Raw genomic sequence first — 22,988 nt, forward strand, 5'->3', positions numbered from 1 at the left:
TGGGCGATGGCGGCAGGGAGAACAGAAACAAACCCTCGCCAGCGGCAGCTTTCTAGTCAGCTGTCAGAGGAAATTAGAGTCAGGCGCGAGGTGCTCAGAAGGTGAGTGCAGGTTTAAAAAACACAAAGACAAATTCAATACTTCGTTTTTAAAAGCGATTAGCTCTACTCCCGGCTCAAGCCTCAGGAGGTTCCAATGTTATACAGGCGGCGCTAGCAGTCAGCGTAGGCTATATAGTGGAGATACGAGGGGTGGGCGTGGCCTAATCAGATGGGCGTGGCCTAAGTCCTGGGCGATGGCGGCAGGGAGAACAGAAACAAACCCTCGCCAGCGGCAGCTTTCTAGTCAGCTGTCAGAGGAAATTAGAGTCAGGCGCGAGGTGCTCTGAAGGTGAGTGCAGGTTTAAAAAACACAAAGACAAATTCAATACTTCGTTTTTAAAAGCGATTAGCTCTACTCCCGGCTCAAGCCTCAGGAGGTTCCAATGTTATACAGGCGGCGCTAGCAGTCAGCGTAGGCTATATAGTGGAGATACGAGGGGTGGGCGTGGCCTAATCATATGGGCGTGGCCTAAGTCCTGGGCGATGGCGGCAGGGAGAACAGAAACAAACCCTCGCCAGCGGCAGCTTTCTAGTCAGCTGTCAGAGGAAATTAGAGTCAGGCGCGAGGTGCTCAGAAGGTGAGTGCAGGTTTAAAAAACACAAAGACAAATTCAATACTTCGTTTTTAAAAGCGATTAGCTCTACTCCCGGCTCAAGCCTCAGGAGGTTCCAATGTTATACAGGCACTAGGCACATTAAATTCGTTCGCTTGATATTTCTGGTTCCACCAATGGACATTGTCACACTACATTTAAGCATGTTTAACTTGGCTAATTTAGACTGCACGTTTTTTTGTAAAGATTGGTTCTTATGTGCAAACTGTCATTATGATGAGCTATGAAGCAAATGATTGCCGTTCTTATTTTCAGGGCTCCTTGAGAAAGGGCGACCCTTGCCCGAAATGCATTGGAGCACCACTGTTAACATCATCTAATTGTTGAAAGCATTTGAACCATATGGATTGAAATTCGAAGTGAATGCGATGAACTAAATCTACATTCGTTAAATTCAAATGAATTACAAATAAACCAATTGTAAACTGAGAGGAGTCTGTCTTGTATGACGAACCGGAGGGAGTGCCCACCGCTGGGATGTGCACACAAGTTGTGTGCCCACTTAGTTAATACTTGACCTGCCATATCTTCCCACTGGACATGTGGTTGTCCTTGTGTTTGTCTTCTTTTGCCCCGAGATCGTCGGGGGCCAAACGATAAAAAAGGCTGATTATTGTATTGTGGGTAGCCTGGAAACTGGCCCATTGGTGGCTGAAATGGCTGCTGAAAATTACCCGGATGTCCCCACGGTGCTCGAGGCCACCATCGTTGTCCTGCCATGTTGTACTGTCCTCTGTAGTTCTGATATCTACCAGCCCTACCTCGGCCGCCACCTGCAGGTGGTTGTGGATTGGAAGCTCCTTGGTCGCTGCCAGAATCAGAGCTAGATCCAGAGTAGTTAGATCCGTACAACCACCCACTACGACTAAAGTCAGGGGCTTTATAGTTGTCACTCGTGTACGGATATATACGTTCAAGTTTGAACTTAGCCAAGTCCTTTTTGAACTTATCTACCTTAGTCTGCAAAATGGGATCAAAAAACTCCTTGTTTGATTTATCTGACTCGTCTTTCTGTTTCTTAAAGACTGTCGGGGTAACTGTAGCCCGGATCTGGCCCTCAAGGGTTTGTATTTCCACCAAAATGCCATCTGCCACCCGCTTGGCTTTACTAATAATTAGTATCAGCCAATCGCGGGTGCAGCGCCACGCAATCATGGACCAGTCTTTAAGAAAGGGTTTATCGGTGAAAAAAAGTGAGGGGCATTGGTTACTATAAGCCCCGGGGGGTACAGCTTGCCCTCAAATACTCTGCCATGGTGATCCCATGTGCCTTAGTAAGAGAATGAGATTTTTTGAGTGTGAGAGCTTTAGTCCAATCATCAGTGGCAGTTACAGTAGGTGCTGGTAAAGTCTCAAGAATACTGGACATGTTGTCTAAGATGGATTGGTATACCGCATCATCATAGGCTAAACCGCTACGTTCAGCCATGTTTGTAAGCTATTAGGGAGCGAAGAGAGAAAAGAAAAACTAGGGACCGGAGAAGTACCCGAAAGTCTTGAATCCAGTTCCAAAAGGAATCTAGTACAGAAACCACTTACCCAGATGTGGTCACTACATTGTAGCCCGCAGCTAGAGGCTGCTCAAATATATAACTAACAAAACGGTATTGGAGGGCTAAAGGGACATTTAAAGACCAGTCTAAGTTCTATCCCCTTAAAGGAACAACATGAACAACAAACAAACTTAGAGGTCTAAATCAGAAAACTAATCTGAATATATTTCAAAATACCTTCATGTCTAATAAAGTACATTAAGATAAAGAAGTGGCTAACAACTACGAATAACAGACCAGATCGCCAAAAATGGACCACCTGTGATTGCTGATCAAGACCCATTAGGGATTCCCATCAATGACTTGTATAGATCAATATTCTCATTTGGTAATCCTGCCAAGGTATTCTGTCTCTTGATCGTGAGAACACTACAGATGGACACCACACAGGTTTTATATCAAACATAAGTATTCTTCATATAGACTTATCACAAGACCACAAACAACAAAAATCCACAATACTGTACTTAAGATGGTAGTTTTAACTTAGTTCTCTTTAGTTCTTAAAATGCAACACTTTGAGTCAATGTACCATAAGATGCGACACGCAGGCCAACTGAAGTGTTGCAAAGATGGAAATGCAGGAGGAGATCCGGTGCAAAGAAATGAAGATGGCGCCTTTTTCTTGATGCAAAAAACACAGTCGATGGACAGAATGTGGAACAATGTCATACATTCACCCCAGTACAAAGATCTGGGCCTAAATCCATTGTTGACCCTGTGCCTCATGGGAACAGTCCAGTCCGAACTACCAAGCCATGTCTTTCCCAGACCGGAATCAAGCATCCAAGGACCGGTTTCTGGCTATCAGCCTTCATCAGCCTGGATAGCTTGACTCCAGTGGTGTAGACAGCCTGGGACTCACGTCTGAGCATACCCAGCCCACTCGGGGCGAAAATTGCAAAAAACACAGTTGATGGACAGAATGTAGAACAATGTCATACATTCACCCCAGTACAAAGATCTGGGCCTAAATCCATCGTTTTTTTGCACTCCACACCACCCTGGGTTAGACACTGGCTATATGCAAATCAGCTCTGACCCTGTGCCTCATGGGAACAGTCCAGTCCGAACTACCAAGCCATTTATTTATTTATTTATTTATAATTACACTTGATTAAGCGCACAGCTACCCGGAGGTTTCCCGGCGCTAAAGCAGACACTAGGTATTAAAGGTGAAGGGCGCAATAGGTCAGCATCTTACATATCAAATAGCCAGGTCTTTCCCAGACCGGAATCAAGCATCCAAGGACCGGTTTCTGGCTATCAGCCTTCATCAGCCTGGATAGCTTGACTCCAGTGGTGTGGAGAGCCTGGGACTCACGTCTGAGCATACCCAGCCCACTCGGGGTGAAAATTGCAAAAAACACAGTTGATGGACAGAATGTAGAACAATGTCATACATTCACCCCAGTACAAAGATCTGGGCCTAAATCCATCTCTTTTTGCACTCCACACCACCCTGGGTAGACACTGGCTACATGCAAATCAGCTGTGACCCTGTGCCTCATGGGAACAGTCTAGTCCGAACTACCAAGCCATGTCTTTCCCAGACAAGAATCAAGCGTTCAAGGACCAGTTTCTGGCTATCAGCCTTCATCAGCCTGGATAGCCTGACTCCAGTGGTTTGGAGAGCCTGGGACTCACGTCTGAGCATACCCAGACCACTCGGGGTGAAAATTGCAAAAAACACAGTTGATGGACAGAATGTAGAACAATGTCATACATTCACCCCAGTACAAAGATCTGGGCCTAAATCCATCGTTTTTTTGCACTCCACACCACCCTGGGTTAGACACTGGCTACATGCAAATCAGCTGTGACCCTGTGCCTCATGGGAACAGTCCAGTCCGCACTACCAAGCCATGTCTTTCCCAGACCAGAATCAAACATCCAAGGACCGGTTTCTGGCTATCAGCCTTCATCAGCCTGGATAGCTTGACTCAAGTGGTGTGGAGAGCCTGGGACTCACGTCTGAGCATACCCAGCCCACTCGGGGTGAAAATTGCAAAAAACATAGTTGTCCTCTGAGGCAGAGGGGCCTTTGCCTGGTCCAAATCAGTACTGGAGCACTTTGTTTACATGACTCCTTCTTTCCTTTCACAGTGCGAGGCAAAAACATCAAACGCCCCACATGAGGTAGAGCCAGCATTGTGGAGGGAATACACAGCCCTGGAGCACTCTGTTGACATGATTCCTTCTTTCCTTTCACAGTGTAGGGCAGGGAACATCAGACACCCCACAGGAGGTGGAGCCATCATTGAGGAGGGAAGGCACAGCCCTGGAACACTCTGTTGACATGGCTCCTTCTCTCCTTTCACAGTGCAGAGCAGAGCCATCAGACGCATCACAGGGGGTGGAGCCAGCACTCTTGGGGGCAGGCACAGTCCTATTCAGGTCCCAGGTGCAACTCCTCCCTCCCATCTAGATGCAGAGTTCTCTATTCACCACTGGGCAGACTCACCCTGTCTCCTGGAATCCCCCAGCCCTGTCGCTCAAACTGCAGACAAGGAATACACAACCTAGCAGAGGCAGGCTGGGATATTTAGACAAGAAAATACCTACTTTCTAAAAGTGGTATTTTCAAACACATAATGTTAAAACCAACTTCACTAAAAGATTTAATTTATCATTCTGAGTTCAGGCATACTAAATTTGTATTCCTACCGTGTTCCCTGAGTCAGTTAGGATTACAGGATCTTATAATCTAACTGCCCATTCTGGCCTATGGAGAACAGGGAGCCTTGCAATAGTGAAACACAGAATTGGCTGTAATTCACTATTAGGACATGCCACACACACCAGGGCATGTCCTACCTTATACTTACAATGCACCCTGCCCTTGGGCCTACCATAGGGGTGTCTGATATGAAGAAAAGGGAAGGTTTAGGGACTGGCAAGTGGGTGCCCTTGACCAGTCTGCATGGCAGTACCAGACTGCACACAGGCTCTGCAATGGCAGGCTTAGAAACACTTTTACAAGCTGCTTCTGTGGGTGGCACAACCAGTCCTGCAAGCCCACTAGCAGCATTTGGTTTACAAGCCCTGGGCACACTCAGTGTACTTTACTAGGGTCTGACCACTAAACCAAATCAGCCAATCATGGAATCACTAATTCATACAGCAATTTACACTAGGGAGAGCATGTGCACTTTAGCATTTATCTGCAGTGGTAATGTGCCCAGAGTCATAAAACCAACAAAAACAGGTCAGACAAAATACAGGAGGAAGGAAAAAAGTTCAGGGATGACCTGGCAAAAAGGGCCAAGTCCAACACCAATGTTGCCCATCCTTGGCTGGCATTAATACTGCTGTGATTACCATTTTTCAGTGGTTGGTGGCTGATCCCCAGTTTTCACAGCCTCATGATAGAGAGCGACCAAACGTAGACCTAGCAACAGGTTAAGGGGCATATTATCAACAACGGCGTTAAAAATCATTGCCGGTTTAGCGGCAGAAAACTGCCACTAAAGCTGTGATAATGGGCTTGATAATATGCCCTTGAGAATTCCAATAGAAGTCCATGTTCTGGTGTGAACATGGGCTTCTATTGGAATTCTCTCTCTAAACCAGCCTTAATTTTAACACCGATCTTGATAATATGCCCCCAAATGCTTTATAGAATTTAGCCACAAGGCCATTAGTGCCTGGGAATGTGCCACCTGCGCAACCCTCATTGGCAGAAGCTATCTCTTGTGAATCGATAGGTGGAAGCAAGAATTCACTGGATCCACCATCAATCCAAGCAATATCGTCTAAGTAGAATTGGACGTCAGAGTCTGTACAAGATATCTTGCTTGTGTATAGGTTTGACTAATATCACTGAAACCCCCGGACAATGGCCGTCCTACCCCATAGTACTTCTCCATTATCTAGTTTGAGGAAGTGAATGGCATTGGGTGTATCTGCTCTGTTTGGTAGGTACGAGAAAGCCTGACCCGGTAAGTCGACTTCACGGTTGTTTTGGACCTCAGTGCCTTTTATAATATATTGCATTTCACTGTCGGTGAATGCTCTGATCTCTTATATAGTCTTGTTCAGTTTGGATAGTGTTTGTGGGATAGGATTTGATTCATAGCTATCTATAGTTACCTAACCCTGATGTCTGCATGTGTCAATTGTGTGGCCGTAATCATTTTAAGATTACAATGTATTTACCCATTGTGAATCCCCTGATGTATAATTTAAATGCTTCACATACAGTAGCACATTTTGAAACATAGCCCGTATTTATCTAATGAAATTCAACAATGGCTTTCTGTAGGTACTTCAGGTAGACCCTATCTGTAAGGGTCTCCATTAGGAAAGCGCAAGGCTTGATGCATTGCACTTTCTCTCGGGTTTTTGAGCGTGAGCACAATCGGGAATTGTTAGAGAGGGTTTGTCACAGCATTCAGGGCAGATGTGCAATATCAACGATCCACCTCTAACCTCCACAGAGGATTGACAGAAATCAATACGGCAGTGTGTCATGGACCGTAGAGGAGTAAGAATATGTCCCCTCCATGCTTTCCTCTCCACATGTCGCACACCCCATCCACGTCTATTTGTTTCAATATCTTTGCAGCTCTCAGGTGGCTTGCACAATTGGGGTTGCTACTGTCCATCGTGGGGCATAAGGTTATAATAAAATCTCCCCCATATTATATTATGTGCTATTATATTAGAGTGACATTATGTCCTAAGAAAATGCAGGTCTGTTTGTATTGGGGGCATAGGAATTCATTCAGGTTATGGGAATGTTATTCAGTACCGTTTCTACATACAGATATCTTCCCCTGATGTCCCTGTGTAGAAAGAGCAGTTTAAATAGTAAAGATTTTTTAATTAATGTGACAACTCCCCTTGCATGGGTACTGTATGAAGTAAAATAATTGCTCTGCCCCCATGTGCGAGCAACGGCATTAGTACCGGTTGTGCCCAGATGTGTCTCTTACAAAAACGCAATCTTCAAGATGTGCCTATCCAACTACCCTAGTACCTGTCACTCCTTTTTAGGATTGTCCAATCCACGTTTGTTTCACGTGATCACTTTAATCTTGCTCATCCGTACTACTGAGGTCTCTGTTGATCAGGGAAATAGAGTTATGCCACTCGTTTCGTCATTGGTGCAGCAACTATCTGAAATGTTACCACGTGAAGCTATAGAGATGATTGCAATATGTATACCTCTACTAAAATTAAAAAAGCAGCCCATTTCCCCCACCCACACTGATTTCCCCAACTGTCAGTGCATAACTGTACAGTTTCACAAACATCCCTAAATTGGAGGATGAAGCATAACGCTCAGAAGGGGGCTATGGCCATCCTCTGCTCTATACTTTGAAGGTTCTTATCACTCACAGGAAAGTCATCAAACATGGACTGCGGCCATTTGGCAAAAGGGTGATACTGCTGATATTGTTTCAGAATACGTAGTTTGTAGTCCAAGTACATGTCACATCAAGCAGCGTCATTCAGCCTCACAGTCAGAACATGGTCCATTGTCATTGGTGAGCTGGTAACTAGGCTGGGCGTATGTTTTAAGTGGCATTTGTCTGCTTTCAGAGCAAATACGAATGCCTCTTTGGGATTAGTACAGATCAATCAATCAATCAATCAATCAAGACATTTATAGCGCGCACTACTCACCCATAGGGTCTCAAGGCGCTAGGGGGGGGGGGTGCCGTTACTGCTCGAACAGCCAGGTCTTGAGCTTCTTCCTGAAGGAGAGGTGGTCTTGGGTCAGGCGCAGGTCGGTCGGGAGGGAGTTCCAGGTCTTGGCGGCCAGGTAGGAGAAGGACCTTCCTCCTGTTGTCGCTCTTCGGATGCGGGGGACGGCGGCGAGGGCGTGGCTGGTTGATCGGAGGTGGCACTTGGGAGCGTAGAAGTTAATTCGGTTGATGAGGTAGCTCGGGCCTTGATCGTGTAGGGCTTTGTGTGCGTGGGTGAGGAGACGGAAGGTGATTCTTTTGTTGACGGGGAGCCAGTGCAGGTCTCTCAGATGTCCGGAGATGTGGCTGTTTCGTGGGATGTCGAGGATGAGTCTGGCTGAGGCGTTCTGGATCCGCTGGAGTCTCTTCTGGAGCTTGGCGGTGGTTCCGGCGTAGAGAGGCGTTGCCGTAGACCAGTCAGCTGGTGACAAGGGCCTGGGTGACAGTCTTCCTGGTCTCGGTGGGGATCCACCAGAAGATCTTCCGTAGCATGCGCAGGATGTTGAAGCATGACGAGGAGACGGCGTTGACTTGTCTGGTCATGGAGAGGGAGGAGTCCAGGATGAAGCCCAGGTTGCGTGCATGGTCCGTCGGTTTGGGTGCGGTGCCCAGGGCGGGGGGCCACCAGGAGTCGTCCCAGGCGGAGGGTGAGGAGCCCAGGATGAGGACCTCCGTCTTGTCTGAGTTCAGTTTCAGGCGGCTGGTCGTCATCCACTCGGCTACATCTTTCATCCCTTCGTGCAGGTTGGCTCTGGCGGCGGCGGGGTCGTTGGTCAGGGAGAGGATCAGCTGGGTGTCGTCGGCGTAGGAGATTATGTTGAGGTTGTGTTGGCGTGCGATGGCCGCGAGGGGGCTCATGTAGACGTTGAAGAGGGTGGGACTCAGAGAGGATCCTTGAGGGACGCCGCAGATGACTTTGGTGGCCTCTGACTTGAAGGAGGTGATCCATTCCAGTGCCTTCTCCTGGATTCCGACGTTGCCGAGGCGCTGTACTAGGGTGCGGTGGCAGACAGTGTCGAATGCCGCGGAGAGGTCCAGGAGGATGAGGGCCGCTGTTTCTCCGTTGTCCATCAGGGCTCGGATGTCATCGGTGGCAGCGATGAGGGCGGTCTCGGTGCTGTGGTTGGCTCGGAAGCCAGACTGTGAGGGGTCGAGGGATCCATTCGTCTCGAGGAAGGCGGCCAGCTGTTTGTTGACGGTCTTTTCGATGACTTTGGCCGGGAACGGGAGGAGCGAGATGGGACGGTAATTCTTGAGTTCGGTGGGGTCCGCTGTAGGTTTCTTGAGTAGAGCGCTGAGTTCGGCGTGCTTCCAGCTCTCAGGGAAGGTGGCGGTGTCAAAGGAGGTGTTGATAATGTCCCGCAGGTGGGGTGCGATGACAGCGTCGGCCTTGTTGAAGACGTGGTGAGGGCAGGGGTCGGTCGGAGATCCGGAGTGGACGGAGTTCATTGTGCGGACGGTGTCTTCGGTGCTGATCGGAGTCCAGGCACAGAGGGTGGTGGTGGGTGGCGTTGCTGCGGTCGTGGCGTGCGTCGGTTGGATGCTGAAGCTGTTGTGTATGTCCGCGATCTTGTTGTGGAAGTAGGAGGCGAGAGAGTTGCAGAGGTCTTGCGATGGGGTGATGTCTTTGTTTCAGGCGTTGGGGTTGGAGAGCTCTTTCACGATGTTGAAGAGTTCCTTGCAGTTGTGTGCGTTGTTGTCCAGCCGGTCTTTGTATGCATTTTTCTTGGTGGCGCGGATCAGTTGGTGGTGTTTCCGGGTGGCGAGCTTGAGGGTGGTCATGTTGTCCATTGTTGGTTCCCTTCTCCATACTTTCTCGAGGGCTCGGCAGTTCTTCTTGGAGCTCTTGAGTTCATCGGTGAACCATGGGGCTTTTCTGCTGCCGGGTCTGCTGGGCGGGGTCCTCAGAGGGGCGTCCGCGCAGTTGCTGATCCACTCCGCGAGGTTGTCGGCGGCCTGGCTGGGGTTCGCTGAGCCGGCAGGAGGGTGCTGGCTCAGGGAAGCGGTGAGCTGGTCGGCTGTGATCTTGTTCCAGCTTCTTCGGGCAACCTGTTGCTGGTGGTGGTGGATCGTCGTTCTTTTGAAGGTGAAGTGGACACAGCTGTGGTCCGTCCAGTGGAGTCCTGTGGCATGGCTGAAGGCGATGTCTTTGCTGGATGAGAAGACGGCGTCGAGTGTGTGTCCGGCGAGGTGGGTGGGGGTGGACACCAGCTGCTTGAGTCCGAGGTTGGCGAGGTTGTCGAGCAGGGTGATGGTGTTTCGGTCGCTGTTGTTCTCCAGGTGGAAGTTGAGGTCCCCCAGGAGGATGTAGTCGGCGGAGGGGAGGGCATGCGGGCTGATGAAGTCGGCGATGTCCTCGCTGAATTGTGTGCGTGGTCCCGGGGGTCGGTAGATCAGGGGGCCTCTGAGGGTGGTCTTCGGGTCGGTGTGGATCTGGAAGTGCAGGTGTGCACTTGGTTTTCTTGTTGAATTTGAAGATGAGCAGGAAAAACTGTTGCATAAACTGAGTCTCTGGCTCAGCTCTATAAGGTTTGTTTTCATACCTACTGGTGACACGAGTGAACTTAGTCCACTACACCAGCCCTGATTGTGAAAGACAGGTTACTGTAAGCTCTCAGAAACCCACCCAATATGTAAATGAGGTGGTGTCAATGTTTTTGGGTCAATAACAGGGAGCAGTGGTAATCCAAACATTTGTTCATTAATTATTACACACTCAAGAGCACTAGAAACAGAATATGTATTTCAATATATTGATTTTTGATTTTTGAATGCTGGGATATAGTGCACATAATATTGGTAACATCACAGAAGAGCAGGACCTCTGACCTCGGCCAGGGACCTGCTCTTTCCCCCTTTAGCTCCGGCTGCCATGCTGTGCCTCTGCCCAGGCAGGACTCAGTGCAGGTAGGGGTTCGAGCCTCTGCTCCTGCCTAGGTTGTGCCCTCTGTTTGTCCCATTTCCTCTCCTGTTGTGCTTCTCTTTTTCCCATTGTTGTGCCTTGTTTTTGCCTTGTTGTGCCTGTTTTTTATTTATTATGCCCTGCTTGTTGTTGTGCCATTCCGATCGTTTTTCCTGCTTCCCGTTTCCCACCTGGTGCTGCCGCCCATGTGCCCCCTTCCTTCCTCCATTTTCTGCCTCCCAGCTGTGCCAACCTCCCTTATTAACGCCGGCCGCGTCGTTGGTGTACCAAAGGCAAGCCCATCTGTACCCATCCATGACCAACCGTGTCCAGCGCCAGGAACCATAGATCTCCGACCATCCAACGCTATGACACCACCACCGTCCTCACACTCAACCCCGAAAGACTTAGGGAATGCCAATAGGCCTCGCCGAACACAACCCACAGCCAGCTCTCCTGCTTCCACTGCCGACAGACCCTCACCGCCACCCCAGCCTTCAAAACTGCAACACCAACACTGCCGACACCCTAAAATGCATCCTCCTCATTGTATGCTCCGTATACAAACACACCATGGAAATCTGGAACCTACTCGACTCCCTCACGCACGACATCACCTACTTCACAGATACCTGGTGCAACGCATCCTCTGCCTCCGACATCAACACAGCCATCCCGGGTGGATACAGAGCCAGAGGAAAGACCGCCTCGACCACCCTGGAGGAGTCCTCACCATTTCCCACAGGAGCACTCTCCACCTCACCACCTCCAGCAAAACCTTCCCCTTCGCCGAACACCTGAATTTCCAGATCCAGACCACGCCCAAAGCCACACTCCAAGGAATCCTAGTCTACATACCCCCCGCTCTCGGACACTCTTCGCCACCACCATCACTGACTTCATCACACCCCACGCCATTGCCTCAATTAACTACTTACTTATTGGAGATCTGAACTTCCACCTCGATAACTGCAGAGAACCCAACTCCACCATACTCTGTAACAACCTCGCCAGCATCGGACTTAAACAATTTGTCAGCACACTGACCCAAAGAGCAGGACACACCGTCGATCCCATCTTTAAGGGAGGAAACAGCTTCCATTTGAGCTACACAACTCAACCTCCATGGACCAACCACCACTGTGTACACTTCGCCGTTGACAAATCCAAGGCACCCAAACCAGTCACACGCCCACCACAAAGGAACTGGAGCAAGGTTACTGATGAGAAACTTAACTCTACCGTCACCTGAGACAACCACACCTGGGCATCGGATGCAAACAACGCAGCCAGAGAACTCCACACCTGGATCTACAACTTCGCAGACGAACTTGCCCCGTAATGCAACCCCAAAATACAACGACCCAGGAAAGACGCCTGTTTCACCACCGCTCTCCAGGAAGCCAGGCGCACATACAGACACCTGGAGAAGAACTGGAGAAACACCAAGACAACCGAAAACCACACCACCTACAAGGATGCCACGACGGACTACCACAACCAAATCAGAGACACCAAGAGGAGCTTCATCCACGACAAAATCCTCACCATTACCACCAACTCCAAGGAACTTTTCAGCGTCATTTAAGAATTCATCAACCCACGCAGCAAAGCCACAGACATCACCCCATCCAAAGACCTCTGCGACAAGCTTGGAACCTACTTCCACCTCAAAATCAAAAACGTCAACAACAACTTTGTCACCATCCACAAGGCACCACAGACGGCCTCCTAGCCCCCAGGGACACCAGCCAGCCCACCATCTCCAACTGGACACCGATCACGGACGAAGACACTGCCTCAAGTATGAAGGGCGTCCACTCGGGGGACCCCACCAAACCCTTCCCCCCTCACATCTACCACAGAGCCACGGTCGCCATTGCACCTGATCTACTACACATCCTCAACACCACCTTCAAAACAGGCACCTTTCCAGATGACTGGAAGCCCGCAGAAGTCAGACTCCTGCTCAAGAAGCCCACAGCTGACCCCACCGACCTCAAGACCTCTCGGCCCATCTCGTTTCTTCCTTTTGCAGCCAAAGTCGCAGAGAAAACAGTCAACGGGGAACTGACAAGATTCAATTAAGAGAATGCCGGCCTTGACCCTTCTCAATCCAGATTCCGAAGCAACCACAGGACAGAGACCACCCTACTCGCCACCACAGACGACATCTGCAACCTCCTGGACCAAGGCCACTCTGCAGCCCTCATCCTACTCGACAAATCAGCGGCCTTTGACACCATCTCCAACTGCACACTAGCCACCAGACTACATGACCCAGTCATACAAGGAACAGTCCTGGACTCCAGTCATTCGTCATGGAAGAAGCCAAAGGATCAGACTGCCACCCATCCTCTTCGACCCCACGAAAATCCCCTGCAGAGTCCCACAGAGGTCATCACTGAGTACGACCCTCTTCAACATCTACATGGCCTCCCTCGCAGCCATCATCTAACAACATGGCCTCAACATCATATCCTATGCTGAAGACACCCAACTCATCCTCTCCCTCACCAACGACACCACCACAGCCAAACTGAACTTCCAGAAAGGAATGCAAGACTTCACAGTCTGCATGACCAACAGCTGCCTGAAGCTCAACACAGAGAAGACAGAAGTCCTTGTCCTCGGTACCACCCCTTAAGCATCGGACAGCACATGGTGGCTGAATGCCCTTTAAAGCCCACCTACCCTCTCAGACCACACCATGAACCTCGGAATCAGACTCGACTCACTACTCACCATGAACCGCCAGGTCAACGCCGTCACCTCCAGCTTCTTCAATACCCTCTGCATCCTCGGCAAGACCTTCAAGTGGATTCCCGTTTTGTTTTTCATCCTGATTCTTTCTTTAAGCTTTGTTACTCTGGTCACTCCATTGTGCTTCACTTCTTTTCGTATCTCTTGACTACATGTGACTAATCTCGTCTGAGTTTGCTTCAGAGAGTGACAGGTCCTGTCTTGACTAAAAAGCTGTCATTTAAGAATTCTGCCCATGAGAGTGGAAGAGAATAAGTTTAACTTTACAAGTTTAGACCTTGCCTAATGAAAATGTCTCCCTTCGTCAGTCACCAGCAGTTCTTCACTAATGTACTCTTCGGCCAGTTTTAGCAAATCTGGCAGGACAGAAATGTTATGGAAACTCATTTAAGTTGAAGACATTTTTGGATCCATTTTACCTTCAAGCTGAATGTGTTAAACCTGGCCACTTAACTTCCCTGGTGAGAGATTCAATCTTGGAAATATAAGTCTGAAGATCAAACTTACCTTGATTAATTTCTAAAAGGTCTTCTAGACTTATGATCTTAGTGCTTACTAAATTCAATAAGAAATACTCAAAAGTTATCAATGAATAGACTGGCTTGCTAAATCAAGGGTGTTTGCTAGGCTATGGCTTTCCTAGTAATATTGCTAACAATAAATCCCACATTTGCTCGATCACTAGCATACACATGCAGCTTGAAGGTAAAATAGATCCAAAAATGTCTTCAGCTTAAATGAGTTTCCATACTGTTAGAATTGGGGTCTATAGTTGGCACAGGTAGGTACTTGTGACAAATAGGGACTCTCTCCTCTAGTCAGGATAAGGGGATTACACTCCTAAAATAACCCCCTGCTCACCCCCTTGGTAGGTTGGCACGAGCAGCAAGGCTCAGAGGCGTTGTAAGTTAAGCATTTGTGACCACATACAGTAACCCAGTGACAACACTACAAATGGACACCACAAAACATTTTATATCAAAAATAAGTATATTTTATATAGAGTTACCAATAAACAACAAAAAGAATACACAGTACTATTAGATTTCAAGAGTTCTGGTAAAAAGGCTTAATTCAAGGTTCTGTGCAAGTCGGTAGCCCTGTCTGGCTACAGCGTTGTTAAAATAACACAGAGTCTAGCGAATCCAGCAGACCGCATCGGTACGGGTCCACTCAAATGTCGACAGACTCAGTCACAGTACTTTTTACTTGAGGCGGCCTGCACGGATGTGCGAGCCAGTTCCGGTGTTCGTTGCGGTGCAGAAAAGAAAGAGTTGCAGGACGTGTTGTCCCTCGGTGCGGTGCAGGCAGCGGCCTGTTGAAGAGTTGGTGGATCCAAGGCGTGCGTTGCAGGGCGAGATGGTGCTTCGATGCGGTGCTTGCAGCTTGCGATGCGGCGACAGACCCGGAGTTCGAGAGCTGGCATCGATCAGTCTAGACAGTGAGTCGGGCGGTGCATCGCAAAGCGTGCAAGGCGGTGCCCAACTCCGGTGGGTTCACACAGACTCGAAGTCAGCAGCAGTGACAGCGTCGGCCAGACCAGTACGAGTCGGCGTAGCGAGGCGTTGCACGTTGCGGTGTACCGAAATCGCGGCGCAGGTAACGGCTCGGTGACGGAGTCAGGAGCTCAGAGCTTGCGTTGTTCGAGGCGGACGTTGCTTGATGCGGTGCCTACAGGACAACGGGCCGGTCATGAGAGTCAGTCACAGCTCCCTGCCTCTGTAGCCACTGAAACAGCCCTTCCAGCAGCAATTCACAAAGGATGGTGAAGTCCACTGGTCCTGGGACTTCGGTCATGGGGAAAGCTCTTTTCCAAGCCCTTAGAGATTATTTGCACAAGTTGAAAGTAAAGTCCACAAAGTTCTTTCTCCTCTCATTGGCAGTCAGGCAATCACTGCAGGCCAATCCCCCAAGCAGCACTTAAGCTTGGGGATTGTCTCTCCTCTGTTTCTTCAGGTGCCTCTCCTCAGCAGAGGTTTTGTCTTGTAAGTCCTGAAGTGATCTAATTTCAGGGGATCAGGGTCCCAATATTTATACCCAAATACTTTGTTCTCTGATGGGAGAGGGGCCTGTGCACAGCCAAAACCAGTTCTGAAGCACTCTGTTTACCAGACTTCTCCTTTCCTTTCACAGTGCAGGGCAGCAACATTAGACACCCCACAGGAGGTGGAGCCAGAATTGTGGAAGGCAAGTACAGCCCTGCAGCGCTTTGTTGACAGTCTTCTTTCTCTTCTTTCAGTGTGCAGGACAGACACATCAGACGCACCACAGGAGGGGGAGCCAGCACTGTGGGGGGCAGGCACAGTCCTATTCAGGTCCCAGGTGCAACTCCTCCCTCCCATCTAGATGCAGATCTCTCTATTCACCACTGGGCTGACCCATTCTGTCTCCTGGAATCCCCCAGCCCTGTCACTCAAACTCCAGACAAGAAATACACAACCTAGCAGAGCCAGGCTTGAAAGGTTTAGGCAAGCAAATACCTACTTTCTAAAAGTGGTATTTGCAAACACAGAATATTAAAATAAACTTCACTAAAAAATGTATTTTATTATTCTGAGTCCAGGCAGACTAAACTCGAATTTCTACCATGTTCTCTGAGCATGTTAGGATTATAAACATGTCATTATCTAGCAGCACATTCTGGCGTATGGAGAACAGGTAGCCTTGCAATAGTGAAAGAAAATGGCTGTAATTCACTATTGGGACATGCCACACACACCAGGGCTTGTCCTACTGTATACTTGCAATGCACCCTGCACGTGGGCCTACCATAGGGGTAACTAATATGAAGAAAAGGGAATGTTTAGGGACTGGCAAGTGGGTGCACTTGCCCAGTCAGCATGACAGTACCAGTCTGCACGCAGGCCTTGCAATGGCAGGCCTGAGACACATTTTACAAGCTGCTTCTGAGAGTAGCACAACCAGTGCTCCAAGCCCACCAGCAGCATTTGAGTTACAAGCCCTGGGCACACCTGGTGCACTGTACTAGGGTCTGACAAGTAAATCATGGAATCACTAGAATCAAAAATAGAAAGGTTTACTGTTTCAGTTAATTAAAACCATACATTTTATAAAATCAAGCGCTACAGATGAAACTCTTAGTGTTGGTCTACATTCTGTTTCCCTGAATCCTAAAACTTTCCATTTCTATGACAAATATTTTCTTTTAAAAATTAGACATTTTCATATACACAATATACAATTTTAAAATTGATCAAAAACATTTGTTAGTCCATATAAAATATGCCTCCCAATGTTCTAGTGCTATTCTATATTATGTTTGGGAGAGCCCTCTGCCCCAGAGTCAGCCGTCCTATTGCCCTTTTCTAGACAAGGCACCTGGTTACATCTCGGAGCATGTGCACGAGCCAGAAGGAACTTTATTAGTAGGCAAATCAAACGAGTGTCAGTTGGATTTAGGGTTGCCATGATCGCGGATCTGCACGTCCTTATGCCTCTGTCATTCATGGCTTTTTTTAGGATGATGTGTCGTGCATGGGCTAAATTCGGACAAATACAGACAAGGTGTATGAAGTCTTCCTTACTGCTCCCACATAGTCTGCAGACTTTGGTTCCATCATCGACCCAGATTGGCTGGTCCTTGGTAGATGGAAGTTTTCCCAAGCGTAGCGCCATTAGCTGTTGTATTCTGTGAACCGGAAATGTAATTGTTAGATATGGAGCTGGAGTGAGTGTTTTATATTTGGATATGACCATCCAGGCGTGCTTTCTTGCGATGAAAATGGTTTTTTCAGCTAGAAGTGAGTGGAATTTTTCTGACTTATTTATGACTTGCTTAAAGGCCAGGTAGGGCAGATTAGTTTTCCAGAGGTTTCTTGTACAGGTGTCTGCTAAAGATTTGTTTAGGAATTGATTGTATGGAGACTTTGCGTCGGTTTTTATTTCATCCCACAAGGCCTTGTGCAATTCTGAAGCTGCTGTGTTCTGTTTGAAACTATACCAATGCTTGAGCATTGCATACATCCTTCCCAGTGTTTCATTTAATACTCCAAATTCTAATCTGATCTGCACTGGCGAAGCACCCTGATTGATTTGGAAGGTTGATTTATAGATGACCATCTGTTCTTTATTCAGCAGGTCCGCGTCTTTCCCGTGGAGGGCTATGCTGCCGTATGTCAGCGTCGGGAGCACCTTGGCTTTTATTGTTGCCAGTAGGGGTTTATATGATGGCCCCTTGAGCTTTTTTGTTAGGGACCTAAAGGCAAACGATAGGGTGTTTGCTCTCTGGATAATGTAGGCTTTTTGCTGCTGGTGATTGTGTAGATTATCAAAGTAAAAGCCCAAATATTTGTATTTAGGCACTGCTTCTATCTGTTTTCCCTCCAATTGAGTATGTTGATTGACTGTCCGTCGTCTGGTGATGAGCATTGTTTTGCTTGTGTTTATCTCCAGGTTGTTATTTGTTATTAATTACGCCAATCCCTCAAGTGACCTGTGAAGTCCGATCTTAGTTAGACTCATCAGTACGACGTCGTCCGCGTAGGATGAATGGGTTAGACGTAAAGAGCCTAGTTTGGGTCGATGGGATGAAATCTTGTTAAGACTTGGCGCTAGGTCTGCCATAAAAAGATTGAAGAGATGAGGGGCCAGAACGCAGCCTTGCTTAAGCCCTTTGCTGGTTTTGATTTTCCTTGATAGCCGCGCTCCGTCCCCCAATTTTTTTCCATCCATGTGTTGGAATATAGGAGCAGGATTCCTCTGAGCATTTTGTCCGGAATGTTCCAACTGCGCAGTTTCCCCCAAAAGATATTTCAATCTACGCTATCGAAGGCCGCCTTTAGGTCAATAAAACAGAGATGCAGCTGCTGTTTCCTTCGTAAATATTTGTCGGCTAGCAGTGAGAGTGATAGGATGCTTGTCATTGTCCCGCTCCCTTTCCTGAAGCCTGTTCTATTTGGCGGGATTCTCTTTGTGCTATCAGACCAGCTGATCAGATCTTCAAGGAGTAATGATGCATAAAACTTTGCATCTACATCCAGGAGAGCGATCAGTCTGTAATTTACTGGGAATGTTCTGTCTCCTCCTTTGAAGATAGGTGAAAATATTGAGCCTTGCCAGCTTGATGGAATTTGGTTTTCACTTTCTACCTCATCAAATAGTTTTTTTTAACCTTCCACTTCAGAAATCCAGGTCAGATTTAAAAACTGCTGCAGCTCTTCCCAAGTATTCTTCTTATGTCTTCCTTGCAGAAACCTGGGTGTCCGAACGTGTCTGCTGTCCCATTGCTCTCCAATGATTGTGCATCTTCTTGATAGGACAGTGATGACCGTTGACCCGTATCTGGGGGTTGTGTTGCACTTCAATCTTCATTCAGGTACACTCGTTTGTGCAGGGAATTATGTGTTGGCCACTGGTTATGGAGCTCATTTTTATTTGTAAGGCCTTTTTGTTGTTGATTTGTTGTTCAGAGCACCTATAGGGCAGATCTTGTGTTACATCCGAGAATCTCTTTATTAATAATGCAACTCAGTCCGCTTCTTGGACATTTGATGTTGTTGGGTTTGCAGGATGGTTTAATCCATTAGTGATTCTCCAGATTGCACTTGAGTTGGCGTTCTTTGCCGTGCAAAGTAATTTTGCCCAGAAGTCATCCTTCAGAGTTCTTTTGTATTCCCACATTGCCTTTTTGTATTTTTTCTTGAGATTCTGTCTTTGGGCCCAGTCCTTTGATGACGTAATTATATTTTTTAGTGCCTTTGCGTTTCTCCTAATTTCTAGTTTGAACTTAACCAGACTTTTTGGAAAAGCAGTATTGTGGGTTGGGGCCCGTAGTTTTTTTTTATGAGAAGAGGACATAATTGTTGTTAACGCTTCCGTGAATCTCTCCCATTGTTGTATCTGGTTACCTGTGGTTGTCTCACTTCTCATTTTTATTCCCTGAACTTTTACCTGAAGATCTATATTGTTGGCCGTTGTCCAGTTCAATCGTTTCAGGTTGGTAGAGGAGGAACTTTCTACAAATGTCTTAGTGTTGCGATGTTTGGTGAGCTTTAGGTTCAAGTAAGTATGCTGGTATGAATGGTCGCTTTTTGATGTGAACTCAATTGAAAATTGCTGAACAAAGATGGAATCACTACTTAGTACATCAATTTAACACAAGGAGCACTTGCACTGTGGCACTGAATAGCAGTGGCACAGTGCCCAAAGCACATAACCAGCATAAACATATCAAAAATAGAAGGGAGACTCACGCCAATGATGCCAGTTCTAACACTACTAAAAGCTACTGCCACTTTCTAGGCTTGAAAAGGCACACTTTGGGACCTGATTTTAGACTGGAATGCTGTGAATGTCTCTTTACTAGTCTCAACTGCTTCTTCTTGCCAACATTTGCCTCAGAGGGCCTGCACAGCAAAGATAAATAATACTGGTTGAATTACCACATCCTAGTATTGAATGGCCATGGCCAATGGATGTATCTACCTATTGATGCAATAGTCTGCAACAGTAACCTATATGCCTCACCTGAGATGTAGTTTTGATATTTTTCTATATATGAGGCTTGAGTATATCCCTAATGGACATCCTTGCAGCCCAATAACTACTATGCAATACTATTTGATACTCTCTGGCATGTGTCTTTTGTTTTCTGTTTAAACCTAGTGAGGGGAAGTGCCACATAAACTTATAAATAACCCTCTTAATGCTAACCCCTGACACTGCAGAATTTCTGTAGCTCACAACTCCCAATGCCCTACTGTTTTTAACTACAAACAATAGTATATTGTCCAACTCCTCCATTCTCCCTTGGAGTAGGTCACGCACAATGACACTGACTTAAAACTTTTTCACCTGCACATGAAATCTAATCTAAAGGCAATAAATGACAAAATAGATCACCCAACTTCAAGCTCATGGTCTGATGAATACAGACTTGATAAACAGGGTGAGCTAATCAACAACATAGAAGCTAGGATTTTAATCCTGGAGGATGAGGCCCCAATACTAAATCCACAGTGTGCTGTATGGAGCAGCTTATTAATTATTCATCTGCTAGAACTATCATAGCACTTAGAGCTAACACAATGAAGGTGAAAGGGCTATAAATTGTGATTTTATGATTTTCCCTGTTGTCACTGTTAATGAATTTCTTATCTGCTTTTTAGTATCTTCAATCGAACAATCAATCAGTCAATCAATCAGGGAATTGTAAGCATGCTACTCACCCCTGAGGGTCTCAAGGTGCTGAGGGGGGTGGTCCGTAGAACTGTCTAGCCAAATAGCCAGGTCTTGAGGGTCTTCCTGAAGGTGTTCAGGTAGGGGGGCGCGTCTGATACCTGCCGGTAGCTCATTCCAGGACTTGGCTGCAATGTGAGAGAAGGATCTTCCACCTGCTCTGGCTCTGTGGATGTGAGGGGTTTCGGCCAGTGTGACGTTGGAAGATTGGTGGTTTCTTTTGGGTATCTGGAAGTTGATTCTGTCATTGAGGTATTTGGGTCCTTTGTTGTGTAGGCATTTGTAGGCATGAGTGAGGATTTTGAAGATGACTCTTTTCTCCACGGGGAGCCATTGGAGTCTTCATAGGTGGAGGGTGATGTGTTCGTGCCGAGGGATGCCAAGGATGAGTCTGGCAGTGGTGTTCTGTATTGTCTGGAGTTTGCGGAGTAGGGACTTGTTGATGCTGGCATAAAGTGTGTTTCTGTAGTCCAGTCTGCTGGTGATGAGTGCGTGGGTGACTGTCTTCCTTGACTCAGGGATGATCCACTTGAAGGTCGTGTGGAGGATGCAGAGGGTGTTGAAGTAGCTGGCGGTGACGGCGTTGACCTGGCGGTCATGGTGAGTGATGAGTCGAGTATGATTCAGAGGTTCTTGGTGTGGTCTGAGGGGGTAGGTGGGCTTTTGAGGTCGTTCAGCCACCATGTGCTGTCCCATGCTGATGGGGTAGTCCCGAGGACGAGGACGTCTGTCTTCTCTGCGTTGAGCTTCAGGCAGCTGTTGGTTATCCAGACTGAGAAGACTTCAATTCTTTTCTGGAAGTCGAGTTTGGCCGTGGTGGGGTCTTTGGTGAGGGAAAGGATGAGTTGGATGTCTTCAGTGTTGAGGCCATGTTGTTGGATAATGGCTGCGAGGGAGGGCATGTAGATGTTGAAGAGGGTCGGACTCAGTGATGACCCCTGTGGGACTCTGCAGGTGATTTTCGTGGGGTTGAAGAGGAAGGGTGGCAGTCTGATCCTTTGGCTTCTTCTGTGAGGAATGACTGGAGTCCAGGGTGTTCCTTGAATGCCTGGGTCATGTAGTCTGGTGGATAGTGTGCGGTTGGAGATGGTGTCAATTGCTGCTGATAGGTTGCTGATAGGTTGAGTAGGATGAGGGCTGGGGAGTGGCCTTGGTACGGGAGGTTGCGGATGTTGTCTGTGGCAGCGAGTCGCTGTGCTGTGGTTGCTTTGGATTCCGGATTGGCACGGGTCAAGGACGGTGTTCTCTTCGTTTAATCGTGTCAGTTTCCCGTTGACTGTTTTCTCTGTGACTTTGGCTGCGAAAGGAAGAACATAGAAGGGCCAATAGTTCTTGAGGTCGGTGAGGTAAGTTGTGGGCAGGAGTCTGACTTTTACGCTCTTCTAGTCGTCTGAGAAGGTGCCTGTTTTGAAGGTAGTGTGGATGGTGTTTTGTAGTTCGGGTGCGATGGCGGCTGTGGCCGTGGCTCTGTGGCAGATCTGAGGGGGGCAGGGTTTGGTGGGGTCCCCGAGTGGATGCCCTTCATGTTTGAGGCAGTGTCTTCGGCCGTGATCGATGTCCAGTTGGAGATGGCGGGCTGGCTGGTGTCTCTGGGGGGAGGGGGCCGTCTGTGGTGCCTTGTGGATGGTCGACAAAGTTGTCACAGAGGTTTTTGATCTTGAGGTGGAAGTAGGTTCCAAGCATGTCGCAGAGGCCTTTGGAAGGGGTGATGTCTGTAGCTTTGCTGTGTTGGTTGGTGAATTCGTAAATGATGCTGAAAAGTTCCTTGGAGTTGGTGGTGTTGGCGAGGATTTTGTCTTGGAAGAAGTTCCTCTTGGTGTCTCTGATTTGGTGTTTGTAGTCCGTCAAGGTGTCCTTGTAGGTGGTGTGGTTTTCAGTTATGGTAATTCTCCAGTTCTTCTCTCGGTGTCTGCATGTGTGCCTGGCTTCCTATAGAGTGTAGGTGAACCAGGCGGCTTTACTGGGACGTTGTATGTCGGGGTTGCTTAGCGGGGCAAGCTCATCTGTGCAGTTGGAGATCCAGGTGTAGAGTTCTCTGGATGCGTTGTTTGCTTCCATTGCCCAGGTGTGGTTGTGTCGGGTGAGGGTGGAGTTAAGTTGCTCATCAGTAACCTTGCTCCAGTTCCTTCGTGGTGGGCGTGTGACTGGTTTGGTTGCCTTGGGTT

This window comes from Lissotriton helveticus, chromosome 5_1 (genome assembly GCF_964261635.1).
Source record: "Lissotriton helveticus chromosome 5_1, aLisHel1.1, whole genome shotgun sequence".
In the NCBI taxonomy this organism is placed as follows: Eukaryota; Metazoa; Chordata; class Amphibia; order Caudata; family Salamandridae; genus Lissotriton; species Lissotriton helveticus.